At 41.8% G+C, this 18,720-nt stretch overlaps 1 protein-coding gene across 4 annotated transcripts in view; it reads right to left on the bottom strand.

The window, feature by feature from the left end:
- The window catches only part of DCLK1 (doublecortin like kinase 1), a 405,267-nt gene extending 404,001 nt beyond the window's left edge, over positions 1-1,266 (bottom strand). For 3 of the 4 annotated variants that reach the window (XM_056109133.1, XM_056109140.1, XM_056109128.1), the window contains exon 1: positions 960-1,043. The gene's annotated coding sequence lies outside the window, so the exon portion shown is untranslated. Of the gene's footprint in view, positions 1-959 lie in introns of all 4 variants that reach the window. The other variant, XM_056109146.1, reaches the window with a different exon arrangement.
- Between the last annotated feature and the right edge of the window lie 17,454 nt (positions 1,267-18,720).

Here is an 18,720-nt window from a genome sequence, read left to right as displayed (position 1 = left end):
GCGTGCCGTATCTTCCTTCCTTCGGGTTCCCACATCCGACCTCCCTCGTCCCCTCCGACACTCAGTCAGGTGACGCTTCAGACTTCAAACGCTGCCCTACTCTCCTCGCCCCGCGGAAGGCGATGCATTTAGGGACATTCACAAAATCGGCCAGGAACGCCTGCATGTGGCCTCCGAGCCAGCGCGCAGAGCCCGGCCACGCAGGGGCAGCGCGGCGACGGGGCGCCCGTGTGAACGACGCCTTTCATGGGCTCGTGTCCACCCGAACGCGCCTTCGTGCCCCACGCAGCCGCGACGCCGCGCAAACCTTGTTCTCCAGAGCAGCCTCTTTTGTCGGGCGGTGCGGGAGGTGGCGGCGGGGGAGGGCGGTTGCTAGAGGAAAATGCCGTTTCCTCTCCGCGTGCTTCTCGCACCGCAGGTTCTCGCTTTTCCGGGAGGCGAAGCCTCGGTCCCTGGAGGAACTCGAGCCCCTGCATCCTTCTGCCCTACGACACCCACCCTGCAGCCCCCCGGCGCGCTGAGGGCCAGCTGCTCGGGCCCACGACCACCCCCGGGCCCACGGGAGAGCGCGCACACAATAAGAGGCCCGGCCGGCCCCGCTCGGCCCGGCTCTCCCCACGGCCAGTCCCGACAATGACCAGCCCACTCGCAGCCGCTCCGCCCCGGCCTCTCCCCTCCGCCGGCCACGCGGCGCCCAGCCTGGAGGGGCCCGGCCGGCCCGGCTCGCGGCGTTCGCAGCCCGGCGGCAGGAGACAAAAGAGGCAGGTGCGGGGCGCGCAGGGGCCGCACCCCCGGGCGGCCCGGGGCTGGCCGGGGCCGGGAAGAGCTTTCGAGGCACGCCGGGCGGGGCCGACGGCCGACGCCCCGCGCCCCCCACCCGGGCCGGGAGGCTGGCGGGACCCCCGCCCCGAGCGCCCCTCCCCGCAGGTCCCTTCCCCCAGCGCAGGCAGGGCACGCACCGGTCGGCGGAGAGAGGCTGCCCGGGCGGGGGTCTTCGTGCGGCGCGGGGGTCGCCTCCTGCTGCGGGCCGGGGCTGCGGGGAGACGGCGGGGCCGGGCGGGCTGCAGCAGCTGCGGGGCGCGGGCGTCTGGGCGGCAGCCGCTAGAGCAGGGCTGAGCCGCGCTCCGTCCTCATTGAAATGCGGCGCTTCGCACAGCCTCACTCCTGCCTCTCCCGAGCAGGGCGGCGGCGGCGGGCGCGCTCCCTTCGCTCCCCCCTTCCCGCAGCCGCGAGCGCGCCCCGGCGCCCCCGCCCTTCTGGGGCCGCACGCACCCACCACGGCTGCGCCCCGTCCTCCGCCCGCGCCCTCCGGGCCGCGATGACCTCAGTGCACAGAGGTGGAGCAACGCACCCCTCCACCCTCCCACCACCTCCTCCCCAGCCGTCGGGAGCCGGGCGAGGAGCTGCTGATGGTGGACCTGGGAACACACCCGGACAGAGCCGTGGACCTGGCCAAGTGGGAGCCAGGAAAAAATGCGCACGGGAGAGGTGACATGTGGCCCCCTCTGTAAGCAAGGGAAACGCACACACAGAGGCACACGCGTGCACACGCGCGCGCGCACACACACACACACACACACACACACACACACAGATGTGGCCTGAGACTTTGATGCCTTCGCCAGGCTTTTTCAAAGCCACCGTACTCACCCTCTCCCACACGCGTCACTTTGCAGTTATCCTCAGCCCTCCCAAGGGGCAAGGGCTGGATCTGTGCATCCATCCCACCTGTCACCTCTGCTGGACCCCAAGACTGAAGTCACCCTTCAAGCAGTGACCTCTGCTAAGGCCATTGGTCCTTAAGGACCCGGTGTCACTGTTGGACACCTAGAGGCGGGAGATCAGCTCCGGAAAGCCCCTGGCTCACTCAGGTCTTCTGTTTAGTACCAGCAGACCCAGAGCCTACACAGTTGCCTCCCGTTGAGACATGAAAGACCAGTGACCATGAAACCGTCACCTGGCTCAAAGGGCAACCTGATTTCAGAATAATTCACCTCCTGATTTGCAGTCTTCTTGCGTTGTACATGTGTTTCTCTCCATTATGCATATATGCATATAAATATTATGCATTATGCATATAAATATATTTATCTCTGACATCTTATTATGACATCTTATTATCTCATTCCTACTTTGGACAAACTGGCATGCTTCCGAATGTAGCCTGCCCACACGGTAGACTCTGGCAATCTCCCTGTGGCGTACCCAATATGCCAAATACCAGTAACAATGATGGGTCTCATTCTCCTAAAGAGCCTTGAATATAATCTCAGGGTTAGGATGAAGGAGACGTTACTGGGGCCTGCTTGAGGCAATCGACGATTAACAGGATGATTTGTGATTTGTGATTTGTGTGATCATAAGTAGCCAGAGGCACCAGGGGGCCTGGGTTCTAGGCAAGATGCACTTTGATGCTTGGGCTGGAAGGAAGAGGCTCTGGCCAGCAGTGCAGCGAGGAGCGGGTGTCTCGGGGGTGCCTGGTGAGAACCACTTTGAGTGTGACACGAGCTCTCCCCACCCCCACCCCCAATCTCAAGCTTTCAATGGAAAGTCAAATTTTAACTGTCTTGCTTCAAGACAGTTAAAAGGCACTGGAGCTGAGCTCAGCTATATGTTTTAGAACTTAGCAAATAAGGAGTATTCTAAAAGAGTCTCAATTTTTTTTATAAATGATTACAATTAATTTTTAAAAGCTCAAATAAGATGCATGTTACATATTCAACAAGTGTTGTATATTTATTTAATATCTATTTATTGGATAGCCCAGGGATGTGAGCAAAATGAAGTCTCTTAATGAACAAAATGCAAAGTACTGAATGCATTCCTTCAAATTCCCATGTAAAAAGATGGCCAAAGGGTAAATATAGAGAATGTAAGAAGCCCAGGGTATTTTCCTGAGAACAGAAATCAGAGCTTTTGTTTATCTTTCCACTCACAAATGCCAAAATATTTCTGCCAAAATGCTAAACCAAGAAATATATTTCATCTCCTCTCCCTTATGGACATTCTATCAGGGTCATTTCTGAAGTATGTTAAGTAACACAGCAGCCATTTACCTCTTTCCTAGCTGTTCTATCTGGGATATAAGCTAATGTGTTGAGAGAAACACTTTTGATTGTTATTCTCACAGTAGTGAAGTGCTCTCACCAGAAATAGCATTAGTAACCCTGTAAGGCACCAAGAGAGCAGATGCTAATCAAGCAGATGAACACAATCCAAAGCACCCATTGGCCACCATGGTTTGTTCACACCATTTAGTCACAAGAGCAGCCTGGTACCAACTGGCACACAGTAACCTGATTGAAGGCATTCTAATTGGCTGGAGTTACTTCCGGGATAGCTTAATCCTCAGAGAATTTTCTCTTCAGTAATAATTTCCAATTAACCAGGATGCAATGTAACCAGGAAAGTCCTAGTTCAAGTAATTTTCAAAAGTTGAGGTTCTTCCTTTCATACCAGATCCAAGAAGTGACAGGAATTACTGTATACTTGTCTCCAGGAAAATCTGAAGTTGATCAAGATCTCATGCCAACTCCTGAAGACTAATGCTATTCAAAGCTGGGCACCAAAATTTCTCTCTAGAGCTCCCTTGTGTCCTGTCAGATGACAATGCCTGGGTCACTCTCCTGACAATGGTCCCCACTAAAAAAGTGCTTGGCTTTTGCCTTGCACGCAGCCAACATGGCCGACCCGAGTTCAATTCCTCCGCCCTTCTCGGAGAGCCCGGCAAGCTACCGAGAGTATCTCGCCCGCACGGCAGAGCCTGGCAAGCTCCCCATGACGTATTCGATATGCCAAACACAGTAACAACAAAGTCTCCAGTGGAGACGTTACTGGCCCCGCTCCAGCAAATCAATGATCAACGGAAGGGCCTTTATTGTCATAAGAACCACTCAAGGCAAATATTACTGACCATCTTAAGATTAAAAAATTTAGGCATGGGGAAGGCACATCATTTCTCTGAAGTCACACATCCAAAACGTGTGTAGGTCTGTTTCATTAGGAAAAAAAATCCCTGCCTTAAAATTCAAGTCATTTTTTTGCTTGCCATTGCCATATGTTTAGAAAGTTATACCAAATTCCAGTGCAATGTACAAGTACAATCTCCTTCGGAAATGTCACTGTCACTGTCACTGTCACTGTCCTCCCGTTGTTCATCGATTTGCTCGAGCTGGCCCAGTAACGTCTCCACTGCGACACTTGTTACTGTGTTTTGGCATATTGAATACATCACGGGTAGCTTGCCAGGCTTTGCATTGCAGACGAGATACTCTCTGTAGCTTGTTGAGCTCTCCGAGAGGGACGGAGGAATCGAACCTGGGTCGGCCAGGTCAGCCTTTGGAAATGCAGTGCTGTAATCAATGTTATTTTCTATATACAGAGAGAATCAGTCTTTGCTAAGATGAACCCTCTTCCTTTAAAGCTGGGTACTCTCACTGTGTTTACACTAAACTTTCATGAGAACACTCTCTGAGAACACTTGCTTCCTTTCTTCATACACAAGGTTCATGGAGCATCTGAACTCCATGACTTTTTTTCTTTTTACTTTTCAGACGGGCTGGAGTGATAGCACAGCAAGTAAGGCTTGCACACACCCGACCCAGGTTCAATTCCTGCGCCCCTCTCAGAGAGCCTGGCAAGCTACCAAGAGTATCTCGTCCACACGGCAAAACCTGACAACCTACCCATGACTTATTCAATATGGCAAAAGCAGTAACAAGTCTCACAATTTGTTGTGAGACGCTACTGGTGCCTGCTCAAGCAAATCGATGAACAACAGGAGGACAGTGCACCAGTGCTACTTTTCAACATTGGTTCAAGCAAGATGATTTCTTTTCCCTTCCGGTAAAGAAATTCAAGTATAGGCAGACCGAAGCAAGTGCCACCTGTCCGCATTGTCACCAGAGCCCCCGCTCTCTTTCTCCACCACCCTTGGTGTGGTACTACTGTCCTCAGGGTTGCCTTGGCATCATAAAAGGCTAGCTGCAACTCCAGTCCTCTGTATTTTTGATCCTGATTAGGACAAGTTCATCTTCCTAGAACTTTCTAGAACCCTGACTCCCATCCTGACTGAGACACCTCCTCTGTTGAACTTTGTAAAACTTGTGACCCCTTGAAATCTGCAGCCTACAGCTCAGTGCAAGCAGCTCATAGAATCTCAAAGTAGCAGCAGTTACAGAGCCGGCAGCAAGAAGCTTCTGGAAGTCAATTTTCAGGTACTAACCAAGGAAGAGAAAGACAGACTTGAAAGAACAAATTTTTAGGGCAAGGTAGGCAGCTCCAAGTGCTAGAGCCCATTAAATCGCCAAACCCGTATCACCAGGTGTTCTCTAGCCCCTCTGAGCACTGCTTGGAAAAGTCCAAACACATAAAATGAAACAAATTAGTAATGTTTAGTTGTCCATGTTTCTCTTTTCTGATATTTGGCATTGGCATTTTCCTGGGAAATATAGTAAATCATAGAAAGTCCAAAGGCAATAATGGCAACTGGATATTAGCAGAAAGAAATGAACAGTTTTTCCTCCTCTATAAGGATAGATTTACTCTATTTACTCTGGATGATTCTTTTTTTTTCTTTTTGGGTCACACCCAGTGATGCTCCGGGTTTACTTCTGGCTCTTCACTTAGGAATTACTCCTGGCAGTGCTGGGGACCATATGGGATGCCAGGGATGGAACCTAGGTTGGCCGCGTGCAAGGCAAACTTCCTAACCACTGTGCTATCGCTTCGGCCCCAACTCTGGACAATTCTTAATCTTGTTTCAGACCACCTCTGAGGTTGAGGGCAGTTCACAGTGCTCTCTAGAAGAGGGACTAGGCACATTTTGTACCTGAAATAACTTTGAGAAGCAGCTTCAGAGAAGCTGCTAAGATCATCAGCATCTATCTTTGTCTTTCTTTCAGTATGGTCAAGGCTCTTAGCAGCATTTCCCAAATATTTCCACAATTCCCCCAATTACAGAACTCTCTCTTTTGCTTTCCACCTATAGGACAGAAACTCTGCAAGGTCATATCTTGGCAGCCCTCTCCAATAAATTTATCCCAGACATCAATTCCTTCCAAGACAAGTTATCTTTCAGCCTCCACTGTGTAGCTGTAATGGTAGTGACAGAAGTGAAGAGAAATAAGCTTAGCTACTGAGAAGTAGGTTAGATCAGGGAATTCGAGGCATAATGGCTGGGATCCCTAAAAGTATTTTGTAACAGGCCATTTATCTCTGCCTGTCATTCCAAACACGCTGAACTATACTTATATAGATGTGATATATATATATAGATGTGAGATATATAAGATATATATAAGAAGTGAGATGTTTGGAGACATATAAGTATATTATATATATACACGTCTCCAAACATCTCACTTCTTATATATATATATTATAATATATTGCTTTATATATGTATATATGGGCTAGAGCGATAGCACAGCGGTAGGGTGTTTGCCTTGCACGCAGCCAACATGGCCAACCCAAGTTCGATTCCTCCGCCCCTCTCAGAGAGCCCGGCAAGCTACCGAGAGTATCTCGCCTGCACGGCAGAGCCTGGCAAGCTCCCCGTAACGTATTCGATATGCCAGACACAGTAACAACAAAGTCTCCAATGGAGACGTTACTGGGCCCGCTTGAGCAAATCGATGATCAACGGGAGGGCCTTTACTTTATGTATATATACATATATATATATTCCATGCTACATAAGGTTCTGGACCTTCATAAACAAAAAAGATTAACTGCCACCCTCCGATGCCACATGCCACATCCTCCGGTAGAGACCTTTTGTCTATACTGGTCAAAATGATGCAATTTCCCTTAGTCACTGGGAACCCAGTGCAACCCTCTGCCCAGTGAGGCAGCTCCTCAAATTACACTGAGAGTCACTTCTCTGGAATTCACCCTTACGACCCTTAGTCTTCTCTTTGGTTCTAACAAGAATAAATCTAAGTACAAGTGTAAAAACCCTATTATAATCTCTTTCAAATTCTTCTCACAAGCTAGGAATGTTCTGCCCTTTGACCGTTTCTCATATGACATGGGTTGAAATTGTAGGTGGTGAGCAAGCACCCTTGGTGAGCTGGTGTGACTGGGAATCTCATGACTTCAATTGTTCTTGATACAAGTCTCTGACTAAAGCCCACAGCAAACCAGTACTCTTGCTGGCGCCACACTCCACCCCTTCAGTCAATTATAAGCTCTGCCTTTTAAGTGCTTTGCTCTTTTTTTTATTAGTGAAACACCATGAGGTACAGTTGTAGACTTACAGTCTTTCGTGCTTGGGTTTCAGTTATACAATGATAGAGTACCTATTCCTCCACCAGTGTCCATTCTCCACCACCAATGATCCCAGCAGCCCTCCCACCCCACATCTCATCGCCCCCATTCCTTATGTGTTCAATGAGATTTGGAGAACTTGTTCCAGTGATCAGAATTTTCCCCTATTGTGTGTTGCAATTTGAACCATCATTATGACCTGTTGAGTGAAATCCTTGGGTCACATTATGTCACCTTCACATGAACGCTCTCCCCAGCTTCCTGACAGTCTGTTATTACAGCACCAAGAGCTCATTTGAGTTGTTGATATAAGCTTTCAGTAGGAACATGGAAATGCAAGCTCCATCAACTCACTGTTAAGGATTTCTCTTCAGACAGACAGCTGATGTCAAGTGACTCAGTGTACTGGGATAATTACAGGGGTTAACATGTTCCTTACAGCAAATAAATATCTTAGAGAATGGTGATAGCCAAAATTTATATTTTATATTAAGAATTGCATCATTGCTTTTGATGTTATTTTGAGGTAAGGAGTATTTTAGACCCGAAGAATTCTGATTCATCCATCTAGTTATCCATTAAATGATTTACAAATGCCTCCAACATGCCAGGCACAATCATGGGTAGAATTCCAAGTATCCTCTGCTCATGGCATTGGGAGCTTGCAGGGAGATAGATGTTAAACACATATTTATACAAATGTGGCTTAACTTTGATACCACTAAGTACTGTGAAAGAAAAAAACACAGAGCCTCAGAGAGAGACAGAGACAGAGACAGAGACAGAGAGACAGACAGAAGACAGAGACAGACAGAGAAAGAGAGAGGGAGAGAGCCTTCCCTGAGGAGTAGCATTTTAGGAGAGTCCTGGAGTTAGCCAGGCAAACAAAGGAAATGTCTGACCCCAAGCAGAAAGAACTGTGAAGAGTGAGTGGGAAGCAGGTTGTTCAAGACATGGACAGAGTGAACGTCTGGAGCATCATGAGTGGGCACAGAAAGAAGCACTGGCAGAGGCCAGTACTCCAGGGTCCTCAGGCATCTAAAGAATGTTGACTTTATTCTAAGAGAAAAGAGAAACCACAGACAGGTCTTAATGAGAAATGGTAGAAAATCAAGTTTGTATGTTAAAAGAACCTCTCTATCCTTTCTGGAGCTTCTTGGGAGCATGATGGAGAAAACACTGGATAATAATGTTTTTTCGATTGCAAAAGATTTTTGTTGGAGAAGTTGGCAGGAGAGAACAGTGACTGGGAAACAAGCTTTTGTTAGATAGTCTACAATAGTTCTCTTGTGATGTAAAACTGAGTTTACTAAGGTAGTCAAATATATGGATTTGTTTTAGTCTATGGATTAAATATGGCATCTTCAAAGCTTAGAAATTTGATTAAAAATTGCAGGGTTTTAATGTTAACTTTGCTTCCAAAAATCATTTGAAAAGTGTACATTTGTACATTCTATCACTTCCCAGAGTGTACAGTAATTCCCTAACATAACACAGATTTTACTTAAGGGTACTAATTTAATACTAACAGCAATAGGCTCTACTAAAATGCATTTGAATAAAATTTTCTTTTACTACACTTTCACAAGTTTCTTAAATAGATAATCTTCTTTTTGCATTTAGTAATGAACATTTGAACTAAGTTATATACTATTCATTCCTTCTTCCTGAGCCCCCAGATAGTTCTATGAGACAGAAATACATGAGGAGTCACAAAAGTTAGATTAATGGTCTAGAAAGGTAGCATAACTTTCCCTCAAATATCTAGGATGTAATAGATCTGGAGTCCAGACAATAGTGATAGTCCTTCAATTATATCTGCCTGTTAACTAATAACTTTACTGTTTGACTCAATTCAATGTTTATTTGGCATTTTTTTATATTTCAAAACCATTCTTATTTTTTTCTCTTACATGATGACTGTGGGGGCAGATTCTTAATAGTATTTCTCAAAAGAGAAAACATAAGTTTCTACTGTTTAGAATCTAAATTAAAAATATTTTTGTTGAATGCATAGGTATATCAAGTACTTGCAATGGGAAAGTAAATGCTACTATAGTTTGAATAATATTTTTTAACATCTGTTCATTTAACAATTAACTTACAATGAATAATAAATCTACATACAAAACTAAAACTAAAAACTTAAGGAAAAAATATAAGAACAAAAACCTTCAGATCTTTGGCTACTATGTAAAGAGGACACTAAAATCTGAAATATAAAGAATTAGGTAATTTGCTTTTTTATGGTATTTTTTAAACTGCTTTACAAGAAGCAATAATACAAGAAGCAATTAACAAGAAAATCAAGTTAATACAGTGAAACGGAAGACATAGAGTAGCAGAAAATATGTGCAAGACATATATCTGATAAAACTATTGTATTCAGGATTGAATATAAGTTAATAACGTATAGAACAGGAATAAAAGAAGGGGACAAGAGATCAGACTAGAATCACCAAAGATCATGGGGTGATGTGGCTGGAGAAACAGAGCACATACTTTGCATGAAGAAGACCCAGGTTCTAACCCTTGCATCCATGACCTCTGAGCATTGCCTGAAGTAACCCCCAAATTCTGAACCATAAGTAGCACCTGAGCACCATAGGCTGTAGCATTTTGAAAAATAATTTGCCTATTGCTTACACAGTGAAGTGCATGTCAACCTTATGATACACCAAACCCATTTAACAAAGACTTGTATTCAAATTTTCATAATTGTTGTATTTATAGTTTAAAACTACCCAAATATACTCCTCCTGGCCAATGGATAAACAAATGATGACCTCTCAGTGTCTGCATTGCAAACCATAACGCCCAAAAGTAGAGAAAGAGTATGGGGAATTATGTCTGCCATGGAGGCAGGGGGAGGGTGGGAAAGGGGGGTTATACTGGGGAGATTGGTGGTGGGGAACGTGCACTGGTGGAGGGATGGGTGTTTGATCATTGTGTGATTGTAAACCAGACATGAAAGCTTGTAACTTTCTCATGGTGATTCAATAAAATATTTTAAAAATTTAGCAATTTAAACATGATAAAAAACCTGCTGGAGGCAATCAACGATTAACAGGATTGCCGTGATTCGTGAAAAAACTATCAATAGCTTTTACCACATGGAACAAATCTCAAAGCATTTTTATGTTCAGTAAGACAAGATAAGCACTAAAGATCACATACTTGGTTGTTCTACTTATAAGAAATTTCAGGAAAAGTCCAGAAAGCAAGTAAGTGGTTTTCAGGGTCTAAAGTTGGGAAATGACTGGCTTACAAAAGGGAGCATTTAAAAATTGGGAGTGATGGAAATAGTCTATAGTCACTGCCATCATTGTGGTGGCAGTTCCATACCATATACTTTTATAAAATACAATTAAAAGAGAAAGACTACTGTATGTATAAAATAACTCAACAGAGATGATTTTTAAAAAACACTATTCCAAATGCAAAAGTAAAAAGATAAATGATTGACTTGGAGAAAATACTCAAAGTATTTTTGTAAAGCTCATAGAAATTAATAAGTAAATATCAAATAACCTGTAGAAAGCAAAGTTATGCGGTTTTTCACAAGTAAATATCAAATAACCTGTAGAAAGCAAAGTAATGCAGTTTTTCACTGAGGTTAATAAAATCCATTTCACATACAGTTAATGACTATTAATCATGTGAACAGATGGTCAATCTTATTAGAAATAAGATTGTATATGTAAACAAAATTGAGATGCATTTTCCCCCATCATCATCTATTAGAAATGCTGACACTGTGTAATGCTGGTAAGAAAATGGAAGAAAAGAGGCACAACAACCATAATTTTTCTGGAAAGTAAATTATAAATGTGCAAAGCCTTTGTCTAACAGTTTGTTCCGAAAAAAAAAAGCATCCGTACTACGTAGATAATAAGATAATGTACAAGAATGTTTATTGCTTTTTTTCTCTCCATGGTAGAAATATGAGAGAAGAAACTACTGCTTATAAACAAGGAAATGATTGAATAAATCAAGAGTACATCTATAGAACATTACTCTACTATGAGTAAAGAATGTTGTTATGCATATAGACATAAAATAATAAACATGATACGCCATTAAATAAAACTAAAGTTTCAAAAATACAGTATGATTACATTGTTTGATATTAAAGAAAAAGAAAGAAAATTTACAATGTATATCTATTTGTATATGATGGTCCAAGCTGAGACAGCTGTCAGTAAACATACAATTTTTTTTTAATTGTGGGGATTGAACGCAGGGCTCATTATGCAAAGGCAAATGATCTACCCTTTGTCACATTTCTGGCCCCAGGAAAATACATCTTAAAATAATAATATTGGGTATTTGGAGATAGATGGGAGTTGAATTGGTTGTCTATTTATTTTTATGTTCAATGACCTGTTGAAATGAATATTTATTACTTTTGAAGTTTGAAAAAGCAATAGTTTTTAAAATTGCATGCAAGAAATCACCCTTGTTTCAATGTCATGGAGGGTTTTGCCAACTTTATCTTCAATGTACCTTATGGTTTCTGGTCTGATGTTGAGGTCTTTAATCCATTTTGATCTTACTTTTGTACATGGTGTTAGGCAGAGTTCTGAGCCTATTTTTTTGCATGTAGCCGTCCAGTTATGCCAACACAATTTATTAAAGAGGCTTTCCTTACTCCACTTCACATTACTTGCACCTTTATCAAAGATTAGATGAGCATATGATTGAGGAGAGATGTCAGTGTATTCAACCCTGTTCCATTGGTCTGCAGTTCTGCCTTTGTTCCAGTACCATGCTGTTTTAATTATTACTGCTTTGTAGTACAGTTTGAAGTTCGGGAGGTTGATTCCTCCCATTTTCTTTTTCCCAAGAATTGCTTTAGCTATTCGTGGGGGCTTATTGTTCCATATAAATTTCAAGAGTGTTTGCTCCATTTCTTTGAAGAATGTTATGGGTATCCTAATAGGCATTGCATTGAATTTATACAATGCTTTCGGTAGTATTGCCATTTTGACAATGTTAAGTCTCCCGACCCATGAGCAGGGGATATCTTTCCATTTCCTCATGTCCTCTTTTATTTCCTGAAGTAGCGTTTTGTAGTTTTCTTTGTACAGGTCCTTTACTTCCTTAGTTAAGCTGATTCCTAGGTACTTGATTTTCTGGGGCACAATTGTGAATGGGATTGTTTTTTTCATGTTGCTTTCTTCTCTCTCACTGTTTGCGTATAGGAAAGCCATGGACTTTTGGGTATTGATTTTATAACCTGCAACTTTACTATACGAGTCTATTGTTTCTAGGAGTTTTTTGGTGGAAGTTATTGGGTTCTCTAAGTAGAGTATCATATCATCTGCGAATCGTGAGAGCTTGATTTCTTCCTTTCCTACCTGAATGTCCTTAATGGTATCTTCAAAGATGCCACGCCACTGGCCGAGCAAGTGAAAACAGAGATAGATAAATGGGAATATCTTAAACTAAGAAGCTTCTGCACCTCCAAAGAAACAGTGACCAAAATACAAAGACAGTCTACAGAATGGGAAAGGATATTCACCGAATACACATCTGACAAGGGGTTGATATCCAGGATATACAAAATACTGGTTAAACTCCACAAGAAGAAAACATCCAACCCCATCCAAAAATGGGGCAATGAAATGAACAGAAACTTTCTCAAAGAAGAAATCCGAATGGCAAAAAAGCACATGAGAAAATGCTCTACATCATTAATCATCAGGGAGATGCAGATCAAAACCAAAATGAGATACCATCTCACACCTCAGAGACTGGCCCACATTCAAAAGAACAAAAGCAACCGATGCTGGCGTGGATGTGGCGAGAAAGGGACACTCCTTCACTGTTGGTGGGAATGTCCACTGGTTCAGCCCTTCTGGAAAACAGTATGGACGATTCTCAAAAAATTAGAAATTGAGCTCCCATTTGACCCAGCAATACCACTCCTGGGAATATATCCCAGAGAGGCAAAAATGTATAGTCGAAGTGACATCTGCACTTGTTTGTTCATTGCAGCCCTCTTTACAATAGCCAGAAACTGGAAGAAACCTGAATGCCCAAGAACAGATGACTGGTTAAAGAAACTTTGGTACATCTACACAATGGAGTACTATGTAGCTCTTAGAAAAAATGAAGTCATGAAATTTACATACAAGTGGTACAATATGGAAAGTATCATGCTAAGCGAAATGAGTCAGAAAGAGAGGGATAGACATAGAAAGATTGCATTCATCTGGGGGATATAAAGTAACAAAGTATGAGATTAATACCCAAGAATAGCTGAGATCAGCACCAGGAGGATTACTCCATAACTTAGAGGCCAGCCGGGTATCCTAGAGGAAAGGGCTGTTCAGATAGAGAAGGGAGCACCAAATAAAGGATGTTTGGAGGATCCTCCCAGGAGGGGAGATGCATGTAGAAAGTAGACTATGGACTGAACATGTTTGCCACTCAATGCCTCTTTTGCAGACCACAACACCCAAAAGGAGAGAGAGAACACAGGGGATTGCCCTGCCACAGAGACAGGGGGGATGGGGGGATGGGGGTGGGAGGGATATTATCCATGGTGGTGGAAAATGGGCACTGGTGGAGGGATGGGTATCTGATCATTGTATAATTGAAACCAAAGCACAAAAAATTGTAAATCTACAACTTTAAAAAAAATAAAATAAAATAAAGGGAAAAAAAAAAAAAGAAATCACCCTTGTCCCTTTCTTTAAGAGTTTGCAGCCCTTCCACAGAGATAGGGTGGGAGGAATGGGGTGGGGGGTGGGAGGGCTACTGGGATCATTGGTGGTGGAGAATCGACACTGGTGGAGGGATTAAAAAAAAGAAAAGAAGAAGAAGAGGAAGGAGAAGGGGAGGAGGAGGAGGAGGAGGAGGAGGAGGAGGAAGAGGAGGGGGGAAGAGGAGGAGGAGGAAGATGAGAAGAAGGAGGAGGAAGAAGAGGAGGAGGAAGAGGAGGAGGAGGAAGAGGAGGAGGACAAGGAGAAGGAGGAGAAGGAGAAGGAGAAGGAGAAGGAGAAGGAGAAGGAGGAAGAAGAAGATGGATAGCTTGTCCTGCTCTCGACTGGCTGTGCGCAAGGCAAAAGCCCTACTGCTGTGCTATTGCTCCAGTCCAGGAGAAAATAGAATCAAAATTATCTGTTTTGCTGTTTTATTGTTGGCCCCCACCTGGTGGTGTTAAGGGTTTACTCCTTACTCTACTCAGGGGTCACTCTAGAAGGGGGGTGGCGGGGGAAGGAGGGGTGCTCATACCTGGTGTCAGGAATCAAACTTATGTCAGTAACATGCAAGGCAAGTACTTTATGTGATGTGCTACCTCTCCAACCCCTCGCAATTATTTTTGATAGTGGAATGATTCCACGGAAGATACTAAAATTCATGTGTGTGTATTCTATGTAAGGAAGCACAGGATACAAACTGCGAAGAGCAATTAATAATTGAATGTGCATCTAAGAAAGATTTTGTAAAATTAAAAATAACTGAAACTAAAGTCTCAAAATCTTAATAGTTTTATTTGCAGATTTGTACAGCTGAACAAAGAGTAACCAAACTAGAAATGAATTCTAAGAGTTAATCCATAATGCAATAGAGACAAATGAAGAGATGGGAATAATAAGGAAGAGTTAAAGAGTCAGAGACACAAATTTGTAACAAGCTTTTTTTTAAATCTATCTGGTGGAGAGAGAGGGAGAGAGAGAGAGAGAGAGAGAGAGAGAGAGAGAGAGAGAGAGAGAGAGAGAGAGAGAGAGAGAATTTAAAGAATGCAAGCCTGAGGCTGAGTTCTTTTTGGGTTCCTTTTTTTTTTGTCATTGAGGTAACATGGTTTACAATAGTGTTAATATCTATGCTTTTGGTGTAGAACGTGACTGCATCTCCACCACCACTGAGCTCCTAAAGCCGTTTACCTCTGTCAATAGTCAGTCACCTTCACCTTCTGCCTTAGCATTACCTGGCCATTCCCTTGTTTAGATCTTTATATACCACATAAGAACACGATCATCCTGTGTTTGTCTCTTTCCACTGACTAATTTCGCAGAACATGACTACCTCTAAATTGCTGGTTAAATATTTTTAAAGAACTGATAAAGGACATGAAGCCCCAGATTTGTGAAATATAACGAGTATCCAAAACTTTAGGTGAAATCTACAAGAACAATATTGCAGTGGGGCAACAGAGCACCAAATTTATGAGGGAAAAAAATAGCAGTGACACTTTGTCCTTTTTCTTCAAGGAGTCTGAATTTGCTAATGTACCTACTTGCTTAAAATGACTGTATTCTTTTTTGGTCACTGCGGTCTTCTGTGGACATGCACAAGGAAGCAAAGTTTTGGCACTTCCCAACATCCTCATTCTCAGATAAAGCCAAACAAGGCTACTCTGTCCTCTTGTTCAAACTCTCAGGATAAACCTATGTCCTTTTCACAGACCATTTAGTGTCATATTTCCCCCATATTTGTGCTGTGGGATGGTGATTTTGCTGTTGGAAATGTTCCCCATGCACTGTGCTGCTGAGCTGTCCCGTGGTTCTAAGCACAGACTGTGATGTGCCTTCAAGGGAAAACACAGGCACCTCAAGTTTTCAGTCATGGGTTTGCCCTTGACTTAAATTCCATGTAAGCGAATCAACTATGTACTCTTAAAAAGCTTTCTTTTAATAGAAACACATATAAGGCAAGGTTTGTTTATCGTGGTTGAAAAGATTATAGCACAGTTTCATTGAAACCTGATTCTATATTTTTTCCAGGAACAAAGATTCATTGTTTCCACATTTGCAGCAACCTTAGGACTGGAGCAACTTGAAATAATGAGGCTCAACTTTATCTAAAAAGGAATCAAACGGATGCCAGAGAAGATTGAAATGATTGCCAATGTGCTAGAAGAAAATAATTATCACCTAGAGTTGCATACCAAAGAAAATCATTCTCAAGACTGAGAGTGACAAATATTTCTCAGAGCAACTAAAACTGAAGGTTATTAACTATATACTTTCACTTAAATCAATCTGTTTCATATCAAGAAAACTAATTCAGATGGTGAAGGAAATGAACATCAAAGAAATATTAGTACCACTAATTAATTCAATTATTAAATTAGCAATGTGGACCAAAAAAAGAACTAAAATTTAAGACACAATGTATTGGTAGATGTGGTCAAAATTATGCCTTAATTTTGGAAGAAAAATTAAAAGACAACTTAGTCTTTCATATTGTTAGATTGCTTGAGCATTTAAATATCTAGGAAATTCACAATATAAGTACAAGATATATAAATCCAAAATAATCAATAAAATTAATAATTTTATTATCAATTTTGAAATAATTTTATTTTCAAATCCATTTAAAATAAGACAGAAAGTAAAAAATACAATAGATTGGACAAAGAGAAAGCAAAACATAAGATACTTGGAAATAACATAAATATGTCAGTAAACAAAAATAGAACAGTGCTGAAATATCCAATTAGCAGTTAAAGTGCTAGACTCAATTTTTAGAATTCAGTTATTTGCTATTTATAAGTGATGTGACACATGTGAAATTTAATAATAAAAATTTAACTATGAGAATAGGTTATGGCATAAACACTACAAAATTCAGACAAGCATATTAAGTGAAACAATTTATAGTGAGAGGTCACACAGAGACATAAATGACTTAATTGATTTAGAGCTACAACAGTTGCAAATTGGCATACACAAAATATCACAAGTTCAATAATATACTGCAAAAACTGACCAAGATGTAATAAGAAAATCAAACAAATTAAAAGAAATCACAATTACACAATCTTTAGCCTCTCATAATGTTATATAAAATTAGTAATTAAAGGAAATTAATTTATAAGCCCATAAATTAAAAAATTTTAATTGTACTTTAAATAATATATTATTTGACAAGAAAGTTGCAATGTATTTTAGAAAGTAATTAGAAAACCAATGAACCAAGAATTCAATTTCAGAAGTTAAAAAGAAAACCTCAACTTAAAACCAGCAGAAGTTAAAAAATAAATATAAGAAAGGCCAAAGAGATAGTAGAGCACTCCCAGGAGTGAGCCTTGAGTGCAGAGCCAGGAATGAGCCCTCAGCGCAGAGCTCTACGTGCCTTGAGCACAGTCAGATGTAGCCCAACAACAGCAACAACAACAACAACACTAACAACAGCAAATAGAAGAACTGTTGTAGGTTTAACAAATTCTAAAATGACTCCTAATATTTCTGTCTGTGTACTCACCCATTTAATTCCCACCTGTTGAATGCAATGGTCTTGGCTCTTTTAAAATAGATCTGGATTTTTTTATTCTATCCCTCAAAAAAAGAAAAGAAAAGAAAAGTAAAAAGGAACCAGGAACCATAATAGTAACAGAACTTTCAGAGCTTTGCTGTGTTCTGGGGAGTTCTTTTGTCTTCTTTTTTTTCACACTTTTTCTTTTTTCTAAGTGTAGTGTACTGGGTGTCTATACTTTGTTTAGACAACTGTAGAACCTGTAGGACCTGTACACATTATAGCTGCTACATAACTCACTGCTGTTGGTTTTTCTACTAATAAGTGTGTGTTTGTATATTTATAAATAATTTGAAATTTTGCTGTGATGTCAACTTTGAAAAATGAGTCCTAGATGTACCATGTTGAATTGGCACTGTACAGAAAGTAACTGTCATATTAGTCTAAAAATATTTAACATCGTTTTCGCCCATTTGCACAGGCAAAATGCACTGCATTAAATATGTCAAGTCTTATCTCCATGGGTTTGATTACAGAAACTAATGAAGTATTCTCTAAATTTGAAGTAAAAGAGAAGGATCTGGATGTTACAAACAGAAATAAGAGACATTTCAGGATGTAGGTAGTTCCTGAACAAAGTAAATGGCCAGCTATTAGTTGCCTGTGGGGTTAGAAGTCTGAGTGGTTGCCCCAAGCTGATAGTCAGGTGACCACAGGAAATAGATTCTGCCCAAATTGGAACACTTCAAAGAGGTGTCCACAGCTCAAATGAGAATCAAAGCCCCAGACAACATCTTGAATCAGCCTGATGTGATCCTGAGCATGGACTCAGGGTAATGAATGGGTTCTGTTCAAGCTGCTATTGCTGTAATATCTGTCACACCACTTTATAAAACCTATCTGAGCTGATTTAATATTATAGATTATTTAATATTATAGGAAACAAGATTCAGAGGATCATTAGAAACAAATCATCATTGACAATAACACTGAGAAAAAATTTAAGAAGATGAAAATAGGGGCTAAAGAGAGAGTAGAGTAGACAGGGCACTTGCCTTGCACAGGTCAAACTCAGGTTTGATTTCCAGCACCCCAGATGGTCCCCTGAGCCCACCAAGAACGATCCCTTAGCACAGAATCAGGAGAAAACACTGAGTACTTAGGTGTGTGACCCGAAAGCAAAACAAAACAGAATGCTAAAAATAACTGGGAATGAAAATGTATTAGGAATGGAAATGTGGA

Source organism: Sorex fumeus, unplaced genomic scaffold, assembly GCF_029834395.1.
Source record: "Sorex fumeus unplaced genomic scaffold, SorFum_2.1 ptg000008l, whole genome shotgun sequence".
NCBI classification, from domain to species: domain Eukaryota; kingdom Metazoa; phylum Chordata; class Mammalia; order Eulipotyphla; family Soricidae; genus Sorex; species Sorex fumeus.
This window is presented reverse-complemented; position numbering and strand designations above follow the sequence as displayed.